The sequence below is a fragment of the Camelus ferus genome, chromosome 5, assembly GCF_009834535.1.
Source record: "Camelus ferus isolate YT-003-E chromosome 5, BCGSAC_Cfer_1.0, whole genome shotgun sequence".
Taxonomy (NCBI): Eukaryota; Metazoa; Chordata; class Mammalia; order Artiodactyla; family Camelidae; genus Camelus; species Camelus ferus.
This window is the reverse complement of record NC_045700.1, coordinates 30,385,675-30,404,217: the sequence shown is the minus strand read 5'-3', so window position 1 is coordinate 30,404,217 and position 18,543 is coordinate 30,385,675. Positions and strand designations below refer to the sequence as shown.

At 37.2% G+C, this 18,543-nt stretch overlaps 1 pseudogene; it reads right to left on the bottom strand.

Moving 5' to 3' along the window:
• The window catches only part of LOC116663621, a 544,445-nt pseudogene that overhangs the window by 188,935 nt on the left and 336,967 nt on the right, over positions 1–18,543 (bottom strand).

The following is an 18,543-nucleotide window of genomic DNA, read 5'->3' as shown; positions in this document are numbered from 1 at the left end:
TTGAGACTATTTTTTTTTAATACGCTTCAGTTTCCTCTTATTCTTTTGTTTTGTTCATTTGTTACTAGGATCTTAGTGTTTTTCTAGTGAATGGATTAAATTCTTTAAATAGTAAATATTATCAGTCCTTGACCATTAGACTTCCCAATTTGCCCCTTTAATTTTTATAATTATCCTTTTAGCATATAAAAGTGTTCATTAATGTAAAAAGTTACATAAGAAATGCATAATTTCTTTGAATGAAAATCAGGAAAGAGATACAATAAGCAAAAAAGAAAATTAAAATCATTCATTGTCCCATTATGTTAATAAAACCAGTAACAACACTTTGGAATGGGTATATATTTGAATCAATATTTTGAACACAGAATTCCAAAACACTGGATAATTTTCTAACAACATACTTAATGAACATCTTTTACGTATAAAACATTAATTTAATGGATGTATTGTGTTTGCCTGTTTGGATTATCATAATTTATTTAACCAGTCTTCTGTAGATACATATTAAGTTGTCCCTTATTTCTCACCATTAAAAATAATACAGTTAATAATTGAATTTATTTTTTATTCAATTTACAAGTTGAATTTGCTGTGTAAACATGTGTGGATTTTTAAAAGGCATTATTGACGTATTGCCCAATTGTCTTCCCAGAATAGTACCCAAATCCTGGTTAGTTCTTTGCTCAAACACATGGCATCTCTGTACTGAGACATTTCATATTACATTACGATTTGTTAACCTGCTCACTACTCTTCACAGGCCATCACTGCTCTCCCCATGCTGTGCTTTATGTTCACTTGTTTGCCCTCATCCAACAAAGGGCAGCACAGAACTTCTCTCTACCCTTGAGTTTTCTGTGATCTTTAGCCTTTAATTGTTGTGCAAAGTTTACTTGTTATTCCACTTGTAATGTATCCATCCTATGCCAATCATTGACTCTTTTGCGAAAGAATAGAAGGAGAAAAAAACTTACAAAATATTCTTCCAGCTGATCTTTTTTTAATGTGGGGGGAAGAGTGATCCCTAACACAGTCATCTAACAGGTGACCTGTCTTCTGCCTCAATGCTTTCCTGCAAATGTAGCAGTCTACAATTATCAGCCTTCAATCCGAGTCCTTTTACTTTTCTTTTAAAGGTTCTTCATTTAATAGGAGTTTATATTCATTTTAATAATATAGACTGTACTCTTTCCTGTGACTGAAATTCTTATCTTATTATCTCTTGTAAGAAATTTGCTTTTGATGAACAAGTTTTGAAGTTGTAGGAACACATCTTTGTTTATTTCAAGCATTACCTGTTTCATTCTTTTAAATTCTTAGCTAATCTCTGGGTGAAAAGTGATACCTCATTTGTGTATTTGAGGTATGAGATTGAACATCTTCATAGATTTTTGGTTATTTCTATTATATAAATTTTCTCCTTTGTACATTTCTATCTCCTTTGTACTGCTTTGTGAAAGTTGTTTTAAAGCATAGTGATCTTTTGCCATGTGCCATTAAATTTTTTACATTTGTTGTGGTATCAAGTGGTATCTTAAGTTGGTTGCAGAAGAATTAAAAATTTTAGTTGGATATATTAGGCTTTCTTTATGGTTTATCTCTTGTTCAAAATTTTTATGATGGAGGAGATGGAAAATAATTATAACTAATGGCTGTAGGATATTTTTATCTGTTCCCTGAGTGGATGATAGTGACTTTCTTTTTTCCTTTTTTCCCCCAATGAACTGTTTGCAGTTGATGTGATAGGATTAATAAAGAGGACATGATTGGCTTTTCAATCTACTGGAATATATGTCCTGCATTTCCTTTAAGTGTCTTTAACATTTTACCTTTTTTGTAGGATCCTACTTAAGCCATACATTGCATACAGTTTAAAGGTAAAAAAGTATTGAAAGTCCTGTGTTAATCCATTCAAAATATAGACCCAGTGTCCATTAATGTCCAGAATATTAAGGGATTTGTTAAATTATAAGATGAAACATGCTGCCATTAAATTTTTTTTTACAAGGAGATTTTAACAACATGGGTAAATAATTGATGATTGTGACATGTTAAGTGGGAAAAAAGGATACAAACTTTTACATCTAGTATGATCTCAACCGTGGGAAAAAAGCATAGAAAAAAGGAAGAAAATGTATCATAACATTATGTATTGTAGGTTGTTGTAAGATGACAGCATTATGGCTGATATTTTTCTCATTCTTTATACTTTTGTACATGCCAGATAATTCTATATTGAGCATGTTACGTTAATACTTAGAAAACAGTGTTGGATCAATTTTGTTTGTTTTTAAAGAATCATCTTAATGGGGGGTGGGAAAAATACAAAAATATTTCTAATTCATAAGTAAATAAGATGCAACTCATTTGTTTTCTCTTCATCTAACTGTATTTAGGGGCATTATTGAGGAGAGATCAAGGTGATTAGTAAAAATTAATTCACTGATACAATACCATTTGCAAACTTTAACTGCAAAGTTGAATAATTTTGATAGAATTCTCTCCAATCATGGTGGATGTAAAGGTATGAACTACTCTTTTAGCTTATTGTTGATATTTTACTGCTTTTGAAGGATTCTTGACCATAGGTAATATCCATTCAGATGGTTGTTTTCAAAAGATAGAAGCAAAATGCAGTGAGAGTTAGAAAAAAAAGAAGTAGTATCACCAGTCAGGTATTCAAGAAGTGTTTGTATAAGCAAGATGGTATATAGTAAGCCAAATACTGGACGGAGAGACAACTGGGTTATAAACTTGGGTCTGCTGTGTAAACATTTTCAGTGCTTTAAGACCTCAACTTCCTTATTTTTCAAAACTTTTTTAGCAATGGAACCCTTTTTTTCATAAATGATGTTCTGTGGAACCTTGTAAAATAAAAACAGGTAAAGTTGGTGTTTTTTCCTGTGCATTTTTCTGTAAGTTCCCATATTTACTGGGTGAAAAAAAGGCAGTATAATTAACGTTTAATTAATTAGAATTTAACTTAATTTAAAATTTACATTTATTTAGAATTTTTTAATGTGTTCACTTTTTGAAAGTGGGAAAATAATTGACAAAAAGTGGAAAAAATTGATTTACTAATGATAGAAATAAATTTTAAATATGTAGTGGCCTTATTGTACATATAAATGTGTTAACATTTTGACTTCATTTTAATAAAACTTAAAGGATGTATTTTAGAGAGGGAGTAGTAGTCATTTTTTAGGAAATGTAAGATCTTTTTTCAGATTATAAAATCACCTGCTTGTTTTTTGTATTCAATAAATGAAGGCCAAATTAAAATTATTTATGGTTTAATGGATTACTTCACTGAAATTTGCTAGTTGAGAATGTTACTTAATGAAAGATGTGCATAAATTTATACAACATTTTTCCTGGTGAATGTGGCTCTCAAATGTTTTATTTTTATATTATCATTTAATTAAATAACAAACTTGTTTGTTACAGACAAAATTATTTGCTACCCTTTAAAATGAAAACATTTAGGAACCTATCCATGAAAAAGCAAAGGTGATATATGAATAAAGGTCAGAAGGGAATTAAACCAAATGGTTAGCAGTGGCTTTCTCTAGGGAATGGAATTGTGGAAATGCAAAAGTCTAACGTGTATGCTAGGTATAAAAATGACTTGAGTTGTAGCTATAAAATTATTTCATTTTTATTTAATAATTTAATTATCAGATTAAGTTTTTGAATTGGTATTAAACTAATTATAATTAAACAGTATGTGAGTTATAATTTTGGTAGTAAGTTGGAACAGAAATATAAGGAATATATCTAATGAGTAATGAATATAAATAAATTATAATTTTTGACTCTTGACTTAACATCAAAGTTAATTATAGTTAACCTACTGCTTTGAATATTAGAAAACAAGCTAACGCTTTAAACATTAGTAATGTATTAAAATGACTCTTACTTTTAAAGGGGATTCAGGTAGTTCATATTAAACTTTCTTTTGATTTTAAGTTGCCAGCTGCTAAAGTACAAACGTGAGAACTTTCTGAATACTGTTGCTGTAAACAAGCGTATATTCGGTTCCTGCTATGTGAAAAGGAGCCAAACGTAATGATCGTGGTCTTATTCAAGGACAGAGTGCTGATGATATCATTTCCATAGACAGTACAATGCTGCAGCTGGCTCTGTCAGTCTAGGAGGAGAGCTCACTTAAAAAAAGACCATGAAGTAATTTGCAATTCAGAGGCAGTATTTTAAAGGAAATGAGCTGGAAGTCTACTCATTGAAATCAAAGGAAACCTTGTGCTTTCTTTCTTTTTAGTATTTTTGTTTCTTCAAAGTATAACCATACCAGCTTGCATAGCCCATGTTAGGAATTCAGGAAAAGGTGACAGTGTTAAGAATCTTGCTTTTTGGATAAGTTCTTTGGAGGGAGACCTTGGAGGAAAAAATTGTATAGGTGTCTGGAATTTAAGCCTACATTGCTCATTTCATTTAAGACATTTAAGACATGTTTCAGAGATATTTATTAGTATCTGTTCCCTCACAGTGCAAGGCTGATAAGTATATATGTGCACGAATCCCAACGGCATGAAAGCAGAGTCAGAATTCCCACCCTCCTTGGCTCAAAGGCAGCACAAATGAAGTGAGTAGCATTCAGTGGACCAATAACCTGGCCAAATATCCATTAAGTGCAAACATCTAGCTTTCTTAGGGGACAGTATTTTAGCTACAAATAAGCCCATTGACTCTTTTTGATACTGAATGTGTCTCCTTCTCCCCTTTTCTAGTGTCCAAGAATGTGTCTTTCATCTTCCTCTATTCAATAGCAAAATAAAATTCAACAGATACCTGAGTACCTACCATGTCTTAGAAACAGTACTAGGGGTCAGGGATGTAGAGAATGAAAGCACATATGTTCCCAAGTTGCTTAATCTTGTGGGGAAGATTTATGACCAAATAGCTTGTGCAGTGTTAGAAACATGACAGATGGAAGTATTTCTGCTTCTAGTCATAAGATTTCTGACCTGCGTACCCTGGTAATGGCCCAAGACCTATTAAGAAATAAATCTATGCCAGAGCATCTCTCCCTTTTATTACACATAGCATGGTTCTTCTCTTGGATATTTTTTCATACTTATGTCTACTGACTTCTCTTTTCACCCCTGTACCATGGAAATTCTTGAGACATGCCACCACTCTGCTACTCCAAGGCACTCCAGGTTTTTCCAAACCTCCCTCTCCATCACCTTTTTGCTTTTCATTTAGACTCACGTCACCTACAGACATATGTTGCTTATGTGATTGTTCAGATGTCTGAAATGAGATGTAGATGTCAGAAAAATTCATCTTCTCTACTACCCACCTCTGACTTCTTCCCAGTTTCTCAAATTTCAGTACCATTGATCTTTGTCCTCAGAGTAACAATCTTCTTAAATAGAACGGCCTCTCCTTTTTTCCCCCTTCTCTCCCTTCCACCTTTGTTACCACCATGTCTGTTTCTTTTCTTCTTTCAAACTTTAAACAAACACTTTTGGAAGGTTCTCCTGGTTTGAACTTGAAACTTTATTCCTTCCTTGAGTTTGTTCTTTCAAAATTACTGCTCAAGTTACTTAATAGTAGTCAGTTACATTATCATAAAAGTACTGGTATACCAAGTATTATTAAGTATTACTTTAAAAGTAGATTTAGGAGAACAGTGACATTTCAAACGTTTGCTAGTGATTATACATTTATAGTAATAATGTTCTATATGCATGCATAATTAGTAATATTCTGTATGCACGTATTTCTTGAATTCCTAGTCCACTCAACAGTGGTATCAAAATTAATTCCAAAGTATTGTTTGAAAAGAGAGTGAATAGGGAACAGCCCTGAGTTGAACTTTCACATGTATTTAGAGATTTTCTAGTTGTCTAGACCTTTATTTTTTTCTCCGTCAAATACTAGGACTACCTAAATAAGCCCATTGACTCTTTCAGCATACAAGAACCACGAATTCAACTGAGTACTTTTCTACAGATTTGCCTATTCACCTGTAAACCAATACATCTTTTTTCTGTACTTTTGTAACAATTTTTTTTACAACAAAGTAAGCCAGAGACTCCTTGAAGTTGTTTATTTCTCCCATAATTGTCCAAGGCAGGTGTTCCAGTTTGATGGCCAGGTCCTTTCGTCTTGTGACTCTACCATCCCCAAGGTCTTGCTGTCAACTGCATCAAGCCTGAAGACAGGGACAGAGAGCATGGAGGTATGTCTGCTTCTTAAAGGCCTCAGTGCTGGAAGAGGCATGCCTCACTTCTGCTCACAGTCCATGGGCAAGAGCTGGTCACAAGGCCACCTCACGATAAAAGGGAGGCTGGGAAACACAATTCCTGGCTGGACAGCCCCTTCCCAGATACCACAGTATCACAGTCAATGAGAAGAGTGGGGTTTGGTGACAACCACTCTGTCATGTAGGGCGTCTGGACAAGTTAACAATTACACCACCACAGAAGATAATAAGTTTAACTTGGTTAACAGACTAGGGGACAAGTCAAGAAAGGCTTTGGGGAGGAAGTGGCATTTGAGCTATGTCTTAAAAGAAGAGTGTAAGTTAACCAGTTGGAAAAGAGGAATAAGATTTTAGAGAAAACATGCGAAAAGATAAGGAAGTATGAAAAAGTAGGGCCTATTAGGGGGACAAAAGTAGTGCAATATAAGTGGATTGTATTGTGAAGCCATGATAAGAAGATGAGCCAAAAGATGTGGCTAAAGAGGCTTCCGACTCAAAGGAAAAACTCATGCATTCAAGATATTTTGTGGGATGTAGAATCCACAAGGGTTGGATGGGAGATGAGGTCTGAGAGGTAGTGAGAGGCCACATCACCTAGGCCTTGTAAACCATAAGGGGAATTTTGGGTTTTATTCTAAATAAGACTAAACTAAGGACACACATGTATTTATTCAATCACAACAAACATATTCTGACCCTCTTCCCCAAAACACGACATTACCTGAATGATCCATGTCAGTGTAGTGTACCGATATGGAGTGCATTATTTTAGAGTAACATTGACTTATTTGATTGAACGTCCTCAGCTGTCTCATGGTGAGAACTAGTTCACATGCAACAGAAGTAAAGACAACAGGTATAGGGAGAGGAGGGAGTGTGAAAATGCCAAATAATGTTAATCTTAATTTTTCTGAAAATGGAACATTTTGGGTATGGTGCAAAAGCCAAGCCAGAATTCAGTGTTGGGGGGCAGTCTCCAAAAAGAAAGTTTAACTCTCATGTAAAATCATGGCAGCGGCTGTGGCTTAGTTCTCCTGGTGTCTATGAAAGGTACTGTCCCAACAACTCCATGCAGAGGATTTTGGGAAGAGTTCAAGAGAGGTTTAAGAGAATTGTGAATTAGAAAACTCCTCTTCTAAGTAGGAATCTGGGATATGATAATCTGAAAATGCACTTTTCAAAAGTGCCTTCTTTAGACCCAAAGAATAATTTTAGGGAAGGGAAAAGCCTCAGAGTTAAAGAGCAGATTTTGACACAACTGCTTATAGAATATGATAGGAGAGGCATTTCTGAGAGAATTTCCTATTCAAAATGGCAGTATAGCTAATTTTGAATGGCTAATCCCCATAACCCACTGCTAACCGCAGGAACTTTCTAAAAGCGCTTGGTATTAAAATGTCACTCCATTGGTTGGGTGAAATTTTTCTCTCTTTGAGTACAGTGGGATTGTCCTTACCCTGATTTGGTAGATGCATTGATAACTGAGTGACAGACAGGAATCCCATTTTGTACAGTCTCCTGAAATACCCAGTGCAGCACACAGCAGGTGCTCCTTCTCCTTGCCCACATGAGGAACTGCAACACTTCAATGGACAGCTCAGGTCTCCTCCTCCATTTTCCTTGCTTTCCTTCCCCCAAGCTCAGCAGACAACCTTGCTTCATATTAAAACAAAACAAAACAAAAAAACAGTCAAGGTTATGAGGTGTTAATTTCTTGATTTTCCTGCCCCCTTAGCTGTATATTTACCTCCCTCTGCCCATTTTCTGAGAATTTGTTTCCTCCGCTCACTGAGGCTGATTCAAGGCTCCTTTCATAACTATACTGTTAATTCCATTTCTTCTTGCATTAATTCCTCAATTGTTTGCTTCCTTCCAAAATGTTGTATTGAGCACCTACTCAAAAAGATCTAAACAGAATGTTAATACTATGTGTGTGCCACTGTGCTTGATGCTGGGAATATACTTGTGATAGTTAAGATGGTCAAGGTGGAACTGCCATGCTAACAGGAAGAATATTCTTTATTGAATTTTTAATTTCTTTCTTTCAAATGGCTTCCTCTCTAGAACCTAAAACTGCATTCAATTCTCTCTAGTAAAGAAAAAGAAAAAAGAAAAATATTTTAAAGTCTCTTGATTTTATGCCCCCTTCTTGATACTACTCATCACTCCCTTGGCAGCTAAGCTTCTCGAGAAAACATTTTATTATTGTGTTTCTAAAACTGGAGTCACATGAACTATTTTTTTTTCACAAGAACTGTTTTTAAAGAACTTTGATCTATACTTGCACCCTATGCAGAAATAAACTCAAAATGGAAAATAGACCCAACTGTAAAACATAAAACTATGAAGCTTCATAAGAAAACAGTAGAAGAAAATTTTTATGCCCTTGGAATAGGCAAAGATTTGTTAGATATATTACCAAAATATGAGCCATAAAATTTTAAAAATTGACAAATTGGTCTGCATCAAAATTAAGAACTGCTATTTGAGAGATGTCTTTGAAAGATGCTGATAAGAGAATGAAGAGAGAAGCTGCACACTGGGACAAAAATATTTGTAAATTGTATCTTATGAAGAACTTACATGCAGAGTATATCAAGAACTCAAAATGCAGTAAGAAAATAGTTCAGTAAAAAAAAAAAAAAAAAGGCAAAAGATGTGAACAGACATTTCACCAAAGTAGATATTACGGATGACAAGCGCATGAAAAGATGCTCAACAGCATTAGTCATTCAGAAAGGCAAATTAAAACCGCAAGTAGTTACCATTACATATCCACTAGAATTGCTAAAATTAAAAAAGACTGACTAAACCAAGTGTTGGTGAGGATGAGGAGGAACTCGAACTCTCAAACACCACTGGTGGGAATGTAAAAAATAATACAACCACTTTGGAAAATTGTTTATCAGTTTCTTAATAAGTTAACCCTATACCTCTCATATGACCCAGCCATTTCACTACTAGGTATTTACCCAAGTGAAAAAAGAGCAGAATATATGACCTTATGAAAGACTTGTACATAATTGTTCAGAGCAGCTTTATTTGCAGTAGTCCAAAACTGGAAGTGTCCCTCAGCAGTTGTGTGGATAAACAAACTATTGATGCATGGTTCTCAAAAAACTTTTTTGTTAAGTAAATCACTGAGTTACTACATAGTCACTTGAAACAAAATTAACAACAGATAAAACTTATAAATTGATAGCCACCTTACAAATTTTTCCTGGTTTATGACTTACTGTAATTTTCTTTCCACAAAATTCTTATGCTGAGTGTAAGCCAGACAAAACAAGACTACATGTTCCCTGATTCCATTTATATAAATTTCTAGAAAATGCAAAGTAATCTAGAATGACAGATCAGTAGTTGGCTAGGAATTGGCAGCTAGGGATGTATGGGAGGTAGGATTATAAAATGACATAAGGAAACACTTTGGGGTAATCTATATATTCATTATTTTTATTGCAATGATGGTTTCATGAATATATATATATGTCTAAACTTCGTAAATTGTGCCCTTAAATATGTGCAATGCATTATATGCCAATTAATTTACAAATCAAAATTCTAAAACTACAAATTCAGTACCATTCAACAAGATGGACAATGTTATTTTGCTGAAAATAAAATATTTGTGGGTGCAGAATTTTCTCTGGGACCACCCACCTAGCCACCCTCAATACCTAACATGGAGTGTGCTCTCTCTTGAGTCCTACATCCCCTCCTGGATAGTCCTTCCCTTCTTCTGACTCTCTTTTCCCAGATCCTCCCAGCTACTCCACCCCGCAAGGCTCCAGGTCCAATTGTGTCTCAGCCTAAGGCATCAGTTGCCAATCATTTTCTGCTCCTCCATGGGCCCCCTGTTAGATAAGGGAAAATGGGAGCTTCTGATCCTACAACTGGAAAAGGAGAAAGAGAAAGGAAGCCACCTGAGAGCAGAAAATCTGAAAAACAAACTGGGACGGTTGCACACGTGCTGGCACACATCCTTTTCCTTATGCTGAGAATACCTGTTTCTGTCACAGCACAGAATGACCCCTTCTGTTACCTTAGCCTTGAGGTACCAGGCTTAAGAAGGCAGGGGGTGGGGAGTCCCACCCTGCCAGGTCTCTCGACCCCTCAAACCCCTCAAGGGCAGTGGACTTGAAGTACAGTCTCTTATAAATCATTATACCCTCAGTACCCTGTGGTACCTGGCATATGTCAGTTAATAAGTAAACAAGTAAATGAATGAATCAATTAAATTCACTCAATTGTGATGAGTTGAATAGAAATTCAATGATTAAATGGTACAACCCAAATACAATTTAATTTTTGCCTTAATTAATTTATCAGTATCTGTCCATGCACCAACGCTTGGTTAACACCCAATTGATGCCTGTCTTTTCTAGATGTCCTATTATCTGGAAGAGGCTTGGGAAACTGACTTCACACAGGTTTCTGTCAGCTTATCTTACTAAACATCTTTAGAAGTCCACATGTTTTTAAAATAGAAAGTACAGACTCTGTACCCTTGGGCAAGTTGGGCAATTTCTCAGAGACTCAGTTTCTTCAGCTGTAAAATAGCAATAATAATAGCAACAATTTAATAGAGTTGAGGTGAGGATTAACTGAGTCAGTCCACGTACAGCGCTTGGCACAGTGTGTGTCACCAAGTAACAGCAAGCATTGACTCCTCTGTCTCCTTGTCCTATTACTCCTACTATCCCCACCACCAGCCTTGCTCATGTCTTTGCTTTCTATTTTCTGTTAAGGTGTGAATGTAGCCTTGCTTAGCTGGAGGAAGTATTCTGAACTCTGACCGTTCTCTTAAGCTCACTTAAGAAATTGCCATCTGACATAATTTCACCTGGGATCTCCATAGCACACTATTGCTTGTTTAAAATTAAATAGAATAAATTCGAATGACTTACCGACTCCTGGCACACAGAATTTATCCTTTAGAGGGAAAAAAAAAACACACCTTATTCTCAGGAGGAAAATAGCACTAAATTAGGATGTATTTTTGGTCTTACAGAGTCTACAAAATGTGTTCTTGAATTTCCAGTTATCTAGGCAAAAAGTGGATTTCGAAAAGGGAAGGGACCAGGTGGTAGAGCTGTGAGGGGAAGAATGACGTTGCCCTTGGGCCCCATCTCTGCAGGGATGGTGGTGTAGGCTGGTGGTGGCCAGCTAGGGTTTTAACTGGATTCACTTTTGACTCTTCTCTTCATCTCTTACTGGTTGTAGGATTTGAAGCAAATTATACTCTCAGCCATCTCTTAGCTTCACTTTTCTTCTTTATGAATGAGAATAGCGTCTACTTTAGAATGAGAATTAAATGAGGTCATGTAAGTGTGGAGGGAATAAAATTTTATTAAAATAACCTAATTTCAGACTCTTCCATGTGAAAGGTCCTCAACAGAGGAAAATGTATCCCTTTGATTAGGAGAGGATATTGATGGGCCATCTACTTGGGACAGGCAAAGTCCAGGCCCAGTTGGATAGGAGAGATTGAGATAAAGTGGGTATAAAGGTAGCTGGTCTGAGTACTGAAGCAATGGGAGTTTCAAATTTTCTCCCTGAAACCCGAGAAAAGGAGTTTGGACCTGGAACTAGAGGGAAAAGCAATGGGGGAATAAGCCCAGAGTGCTCTTCCCAGTGGGCATATTGGAAATCAAGTGAGGGTTGCTTTCTCTTCGGTGCTCCCTTTACTTGTTACCCTTTCCTGTGTCTTCAGTGGGGCTTTACAGCTTCCTTAGACTTGTATTAACACTGCCTTAGGGAATCAAGGGAAGGCCATGTTCAGAGCAAGCTGGGGCAGCCCACAGGACTTCGATGGGGGATCAAGTGTTGTGTCTAGAGCAGAGACCAGGAGCAAGTGGTGAGAAGAGCCGCTGGGAAAATACAACTTCCTCTCTGGCCCTCCACTGAAATATGAGGAAGGGAGCTAGACTCTCCTAGTTATTAAATTGTTTGCATTTTACAGTCTTTGCCTCCTCTTGAGCCCAGAGGGCTGGAGGACTTGGGGACAAGTGGAGTAAATATACTTTATACTGAGCACTTTTTACTGTTACCACCTTAGAATAAGGTACTAACTCCTTTAAGCTGGACTATTGCAGTTGCCTCTTTACATAATTGCCAGAAGAATATTTTAAGCATAAAATGGATCAAGCCATCACCCTTCTTATATCATTTCATTGGCTTCCCATTTGCCTTGATTAAAATCCCAACGCTTCTTTTGACCTATAAACCCACTTGCTTCCATGAGCAGCCCCACGTGGTACCCAATGGCCCCCCTTCACCAATAGTGCTCCGGGACCCAAGGGGTCTGTACACACAGCCTTCTCTCTTCTGAGGTCCTCCTCCTCCTGTTCTTCATGTGTCTGGCTCATCCCACTCAGGTCTCAATACCAATGTCACCTTGGGCATCTTTCCTGGCCAATCTAGATAAATAGGTCTCACCATCTGGTCCTTGCTATTATCTATGGTGATACCCTTGCTGTTTCTTCATCACACTCACCCAGTTTTGTGATTATTTATCTTTTTGCTTTCTTATTTCCTATCTGTCTTTGAGTATTTCACAAATCCCACCATGCATCTAGCACCTGCTTTAGTGCCTGCACCCTAGGAGGCACGCAATAAATATTTGAAGGATGGAAGAGTGAATGAACATGTGTCCAGAGTAACACCATCCAACAGAAATACAACGTGGGCCACATATGTAATTTTAAATTGTCTAGTAGCCACACGTAAAAAGAAAGAGTAAAATTAATTTTAATAATGTATTTTATTTACCCAGTGTATCCAGAATCTTATCATTGCAACTATAATCAACATAAAAATTATTGAGATATTTTACATTCTTTTGTACTAAGTCTTCAAAATCCATTGTGTATTTTACACTTTCAGCACATCTCAGTTTGAACCAGCCACATTTCCAGTGCTCAGTAACCACATGAGGAGCCAAGCTCCTGTACTGGACAGTGCAGGTCTTGAGCATACAGGTGCTCAATATGGGATAGCTGTCAGATAATAAAAATAATGCAAAGTTTCCAAAGAAGAAAGGTGTATTTTGAGAGCTGTGGAGAAAAGCTGTAGCCAGTGGCCAAGTCAGCAATACCTGAGGCTTCACTCACCTGCTAGCATCTGGAAAAACCGGGAGACCTCACACGCCCTATTGGATGAGTAAGGCCACCGGACAAGGAGTGAGATGGACACTTGTGCAAAAGCCCTTGCCTTCCAGACACCCGCAGAGAAGAGTGGAGAGAGAGGACACCAGAACAACAGGCTTGTTGCGTGGGTGGAAGGAGACAGTGGGCAGCAGTCTTTGCCGGAAAGGTCTCTGCCAGCAGAGTATCTCAGAATGGAATCCATCCAGACACCATCAGAAATCTTGCTGAAGCATACTGTTCCTGGGGTTTGTTGGTGGCAGAGTATGTAATGCTGATAGTTTCTTCCTTCCTATAAAACTTCCTGTGGCTAATTTGTGGCCAGCATACTTCCAGTTAGGAAGTTGGAAGTAGCCAACTAGCCTGTCTACTGAAGAGTTTTAACCAGTTTTCATGGTAGGAAATTTCCTAAGAAGTGATTTAGATGCAAGCCTCTCACTAGATGTGCTTGGGGGAGGAATCCATTATATGTATTTAAAACTCAGTTGTAATATGAGAGTAAAATATGTGTCATACGAAGAGGTAAGCTACTTACTCTGGTGTCCAAAGCAAGAACTGTCTCCCACCCACATTTAATTAATGATTACGTTTCATTGCTCAGCGTCATCATCATCATCTTATCGCTGTGAGTTCCTGAATCAGAAGGATGAAAGGGCAATTAGTGCCAAGTTACCTGAGTCTACCTCTCTGCTCTTACCAAGCAGTCTGGGTGATGGGTTCTGAATCATTTTGCACAGAAAGTCCCAAAGGTGTCAGTGGGGATCGGTAAGGAGGAGCAAGTTTAAGATCATTTAAGGGAGAATTCCGCACTGCAGATCTGAGAACCCAGTCCACAGCCCAGAGTGAAGGGTTTTAACACATTTTCTCCAGAAAATGAAGACTCACTCCTTGCAAGTTTCAAAGAATATCTGCCAGTAACATTTTGTTGGAGATCCATGATTTACAAAAGGTCCAGTAATTTTGGTGAGAGTTTTTCAAAGCCGGGTGAGGAAGGTAAGACTGTTTCCCAGCACAAAGAAAGCTGCTAATTTGATGAAATATCAGCTGTGTTTGACAACAAAGAGAAACACGCCATGAAAGCCCAACTGTTCCTTTCAGACGATATTAATAGAAAACTGGCAAACAAGGAAGATTAGTAGAAGAATGTTCTACCAAGTAGATCCAATTTCTCCAAGGAAATGTTAATCCATACTCACTACGGTCTTTCACATTTAAAAAAAAAATGAGTCATTGTCTCACTGATTATTTTAAGAGATTTTATAAAGGTTAACCCGTGTTCGAGTCAAATGAATCTTTTTGATTTCTTTTTTCCCCTTCAGATATTTGTAAAGAACATTACAGATATATTCTTAATGAAGTAAAATTTTAAAATACGCTTTTAAGTTATTATGGGCCCTTTGCCGATTTCATTCCTCTTTCCCTCCTGAACTATATTATGATGTCTCTGCTCCTTACATGTTTTCTACTTGCTATGTATGTGTGTGTCTAGAGATGAAATACGGTATAGCCTTTGCATTTAAAAATTTTAAATAAATGGTAACTACTGCTAACACTTTGTGTCTTCTTGCAGAAATTTCTATGAATATGCAAGCATATATAATTTTTTTATTTAAATAAGTTCATACACACATTTCTACACCTTGTGTTTTTCACTTAATATGTCTTAGGTGTCTTTTTATATTTATCCATATCAATCTACCTCATTTGGTTTAACAGCTCTAGATATACCTCAGTTTATTACCCCAATTTCTTATCAATGAGCATTTAAGTTGTTTACTTTCTCCTGTTGGCGAACGTTCCTCTATTACAAATATTGCTGAAAATATTTCCGTGCACTTACAAAAGTGACCTGTGAACTAAATTTCAAAGGCTGTGTTCATTTAAAATTTTGATAGTCATAACTAAATTGCTCTTCAAGAAGTATGAGTGTCTATTTTTCCATATTCTGGGTATTATCAAATGATTTGCCATTAGTTAAGCACTGGTGAAAAACGGCATTTTGTTGCTTGAATTTGCAATTCTCTAATAATGTGCACAAAAAAAGCTCTTTTCATTTTGTTTATTGGTCCTTTATTTTTTTTCCTTTGAACTGCCTATTCATAGCCTTTTCTCATTTTGATTTCTTTTTCAAATTGCTATAAAGTGCTTTTGTATATTAGGGAAATTAACCTCATTCTCATTTGTATTGCAAATTTTTTTACGTTTGTTTTCTTTTGATTTTGTTTATAGTATTGCTTAAGTTACAAAACTCTGCAGAATTTGATTTTCTTACTTCTCTTTCTTACTCTAGTCTGGGTCCTTGCCATTCAAAGATTTCCTATTGAACAATTATAGAACCAAAGCAGGCATTACTAATAAACCTGCCTCACAAAACTGAGGAATCCCAGACCTTGGAATGGTTCAAATTGGCACTGAAATTATGCCACAACAGGAATGTTGTGTGGAGAATGGGGAGATGGGATTCAAAGATATTAGAGTTTCTTCCACTTTTCAGTAAACTCCATGGTGCTATGAAGAATCTGGTTGGAGTCATTTTTTGGCATCTTTCAGAATGAGCATTTTTGAGTCCCCTTTGTAGTCTGTAGTTACTTGTTTATTGTAGAGGAGTTTACTGACTTGGCTGCAATTTAAGCCCATGTGACTCTCCAGAAATAAAAGAAGTTGTTGAGACATGTGACTCAAGGGCTGTGGCCAACACCCCCCTCCCCCACCCTCACTTCCTCTGCCCTTGAAGATCCCGCATCTCCCTGGCCCAGGTGGGGAACGAGGACTGGGTTTGTGTGATGTGTGAGACCTACAAGGGCTGCTGTGGGACCATCTGTTGGTCAGCCAGAATGAAATGTACCCCTCTTCCCAGCCTACATAGCGTATTTGCCAGCTTCTTCTTGAAGATGGACACATTCCCTTTTCTGTTTATCCCGTAGACACTCAATAAATAGCAAATGTTGGTAGTCATAATAATCCATGGTTGCCTCGAAAAACAACAGACTCTTGAGTAAAACCAGCATTAGTGGACTCCAAACAATCGTCATGTCTCAGGCACCTCCGAGCAGGCTTTCTGTTTGATAGCCAGTGACCTTTCTGGGTGAGCATGCTCCCGGGTATCACTGGAGGAGGACCAGCTGCTTTCCCAAGGTGCAAAGGGCGGCTTCCGACAGCTGTGTTTGCCCAACTGTTTGATGTCACCTCTCTATTTAGACCATGGACTAGATCTAAGAAAAGAAAACACAAAACAGCAGCAAGTTCTAAACTGTAAATACAACACGGCAATGAAAATGACTCATTTGCTTAGATATTGGGGTTGCTTCCTAGATGCCAGGCTGAAGGCTGGACAAGGAGGGTAAGCTAAGATTTGGGGTCCCCATTTCTCAAGTAAGGCCTTCAGAAGTCTGAATTTTTTTTTAGTGTGTAAATTCCATAGAACTAGCATTCTTCAATTGGTTAGAGAGTCTGAATCTGAGCTGCTGACAGAGGGAGAGGCTAGCGGAGAGTGATGGTCCAACAGATGATTAATCATCTCCAACCTCTTCAGAAATGGAAAAAAGGTCCTCCAGCACTGTGCTGTGGTTTAGTGGTAAGGACCAGGACTACTTCTGGAGAAGAGTCCCCTATTTCTGGCACTACCTGGACCAACACATTTTATCTGTAGGCTTAGTTTGTCTCGGTTTGCCCATCTGTGTAATGGGGCGATCAGACTTCATTAGATTGTCCCTAGGGCTTTTCTGGCCTCTGACTCTAACAGCTTCAGTAACCTTTGCAAAGTTAAACAGAGACCAGAAACTACTGAGGAAGCCTTGACTTCATCCACAAAAGAAAGGCTTATAAACACTTTTTTTTTAATGTCCCTTGTGAATTTTATATAAAATTTGCCACTCCCTAAATCTTTATGTTTCTTTGGAAACGAACTCCAAAGAGGGTTAGTTTCATGAATCTACTGACAGGAGTAGAAGGAATTTGACCAGCTGGAAGAACTTCTAAACTCTGAGTCCAGCTCTTGTCTATCACTGCCATTGATAACAAAAATAAATATGTACTGATATTCACAATACACGAAGAACTTATGTTGCCAGAATCTTGGTTAAAAACAAAATTAGCCCTATGCCTGACAGACTCACATTGTCACTGTAGAGGTAAATTTTAAATAACAAGGTAAAACACAGGGAGTGACATTTTCTGGATTTCAGTGGAAAATGGTTTAAGGATGCTCTGTGGATGAGGAGAGCCCTGACGGGAGCCTTGGAAGTAGGAGACCTCAGAGTAGTGAAGTGGAACTGGGAGGTACTCCAAGCCAGGAGGAATGATGCACAAGGGCACACAGAGCCATATTTGGGAGACAGTGAGCAGTTGAGTGTCTGAAAGACCAGACCAGTGAAAGCGAATGGACAGTAGATTGAGCTGGAAGTGAGGTTGGAGGCTTTAGCAGACACAGCTGGCTACTTCCCTCAGTATCTTTTCTTCTCCTCCTTCTTAGTAACCCAACCCTGATTTTTAGCTGAGCTTCTTGCTGCTCAGAATTAAATAATGCATTTCCCAAATTCCTTAGCAATTAAGTGTGATCATGTGGATGAGTCCTGGCCAATGAAATAGAAGCAGAAATGTTCTGGGGGAATCTAAGAAGGTGCATGTTTATCTTCCACCTTTCTTCCTGGTACTTGGAATACAGATGAAGTGGCTTGAGCTCTAGCAGCCATCTTGGACCCAGAGGTGATTTAAGAATGGGTATCACATGTTAACGTTTATAGAGAAAAAAGGAAACTGGGATATTAATAATGCTTGGAAGCTGCATACTAGCTTGAGACTGCTTATCTTCAGACTCATTCTACATGAGAGAGAATTTTAAGACATAGTCCTTAGTATTTTTCTTTTTTAAAAATATTTTTAATTGAAGTAGAGTCGATATACAGTATTATATAAATTACAGATGTACAATGTAGTGATTCAGAATTTTAAAGGTTATACTCCATTTACAGTTATTATAAAATAATGGCTATAGGTATTTTTCTGTTATATGTATATCCTATCTGAAGAATGACCAGAGTTTGGTAGGCATAGGATTTCAGAATAAATTGTTTGGATTTAATCCTTTACAAACTAGAAAACCTACAGATTTTTAATAAGCCTATCAATTTTATTTTGGGCATCTACTGTACATCAGACACT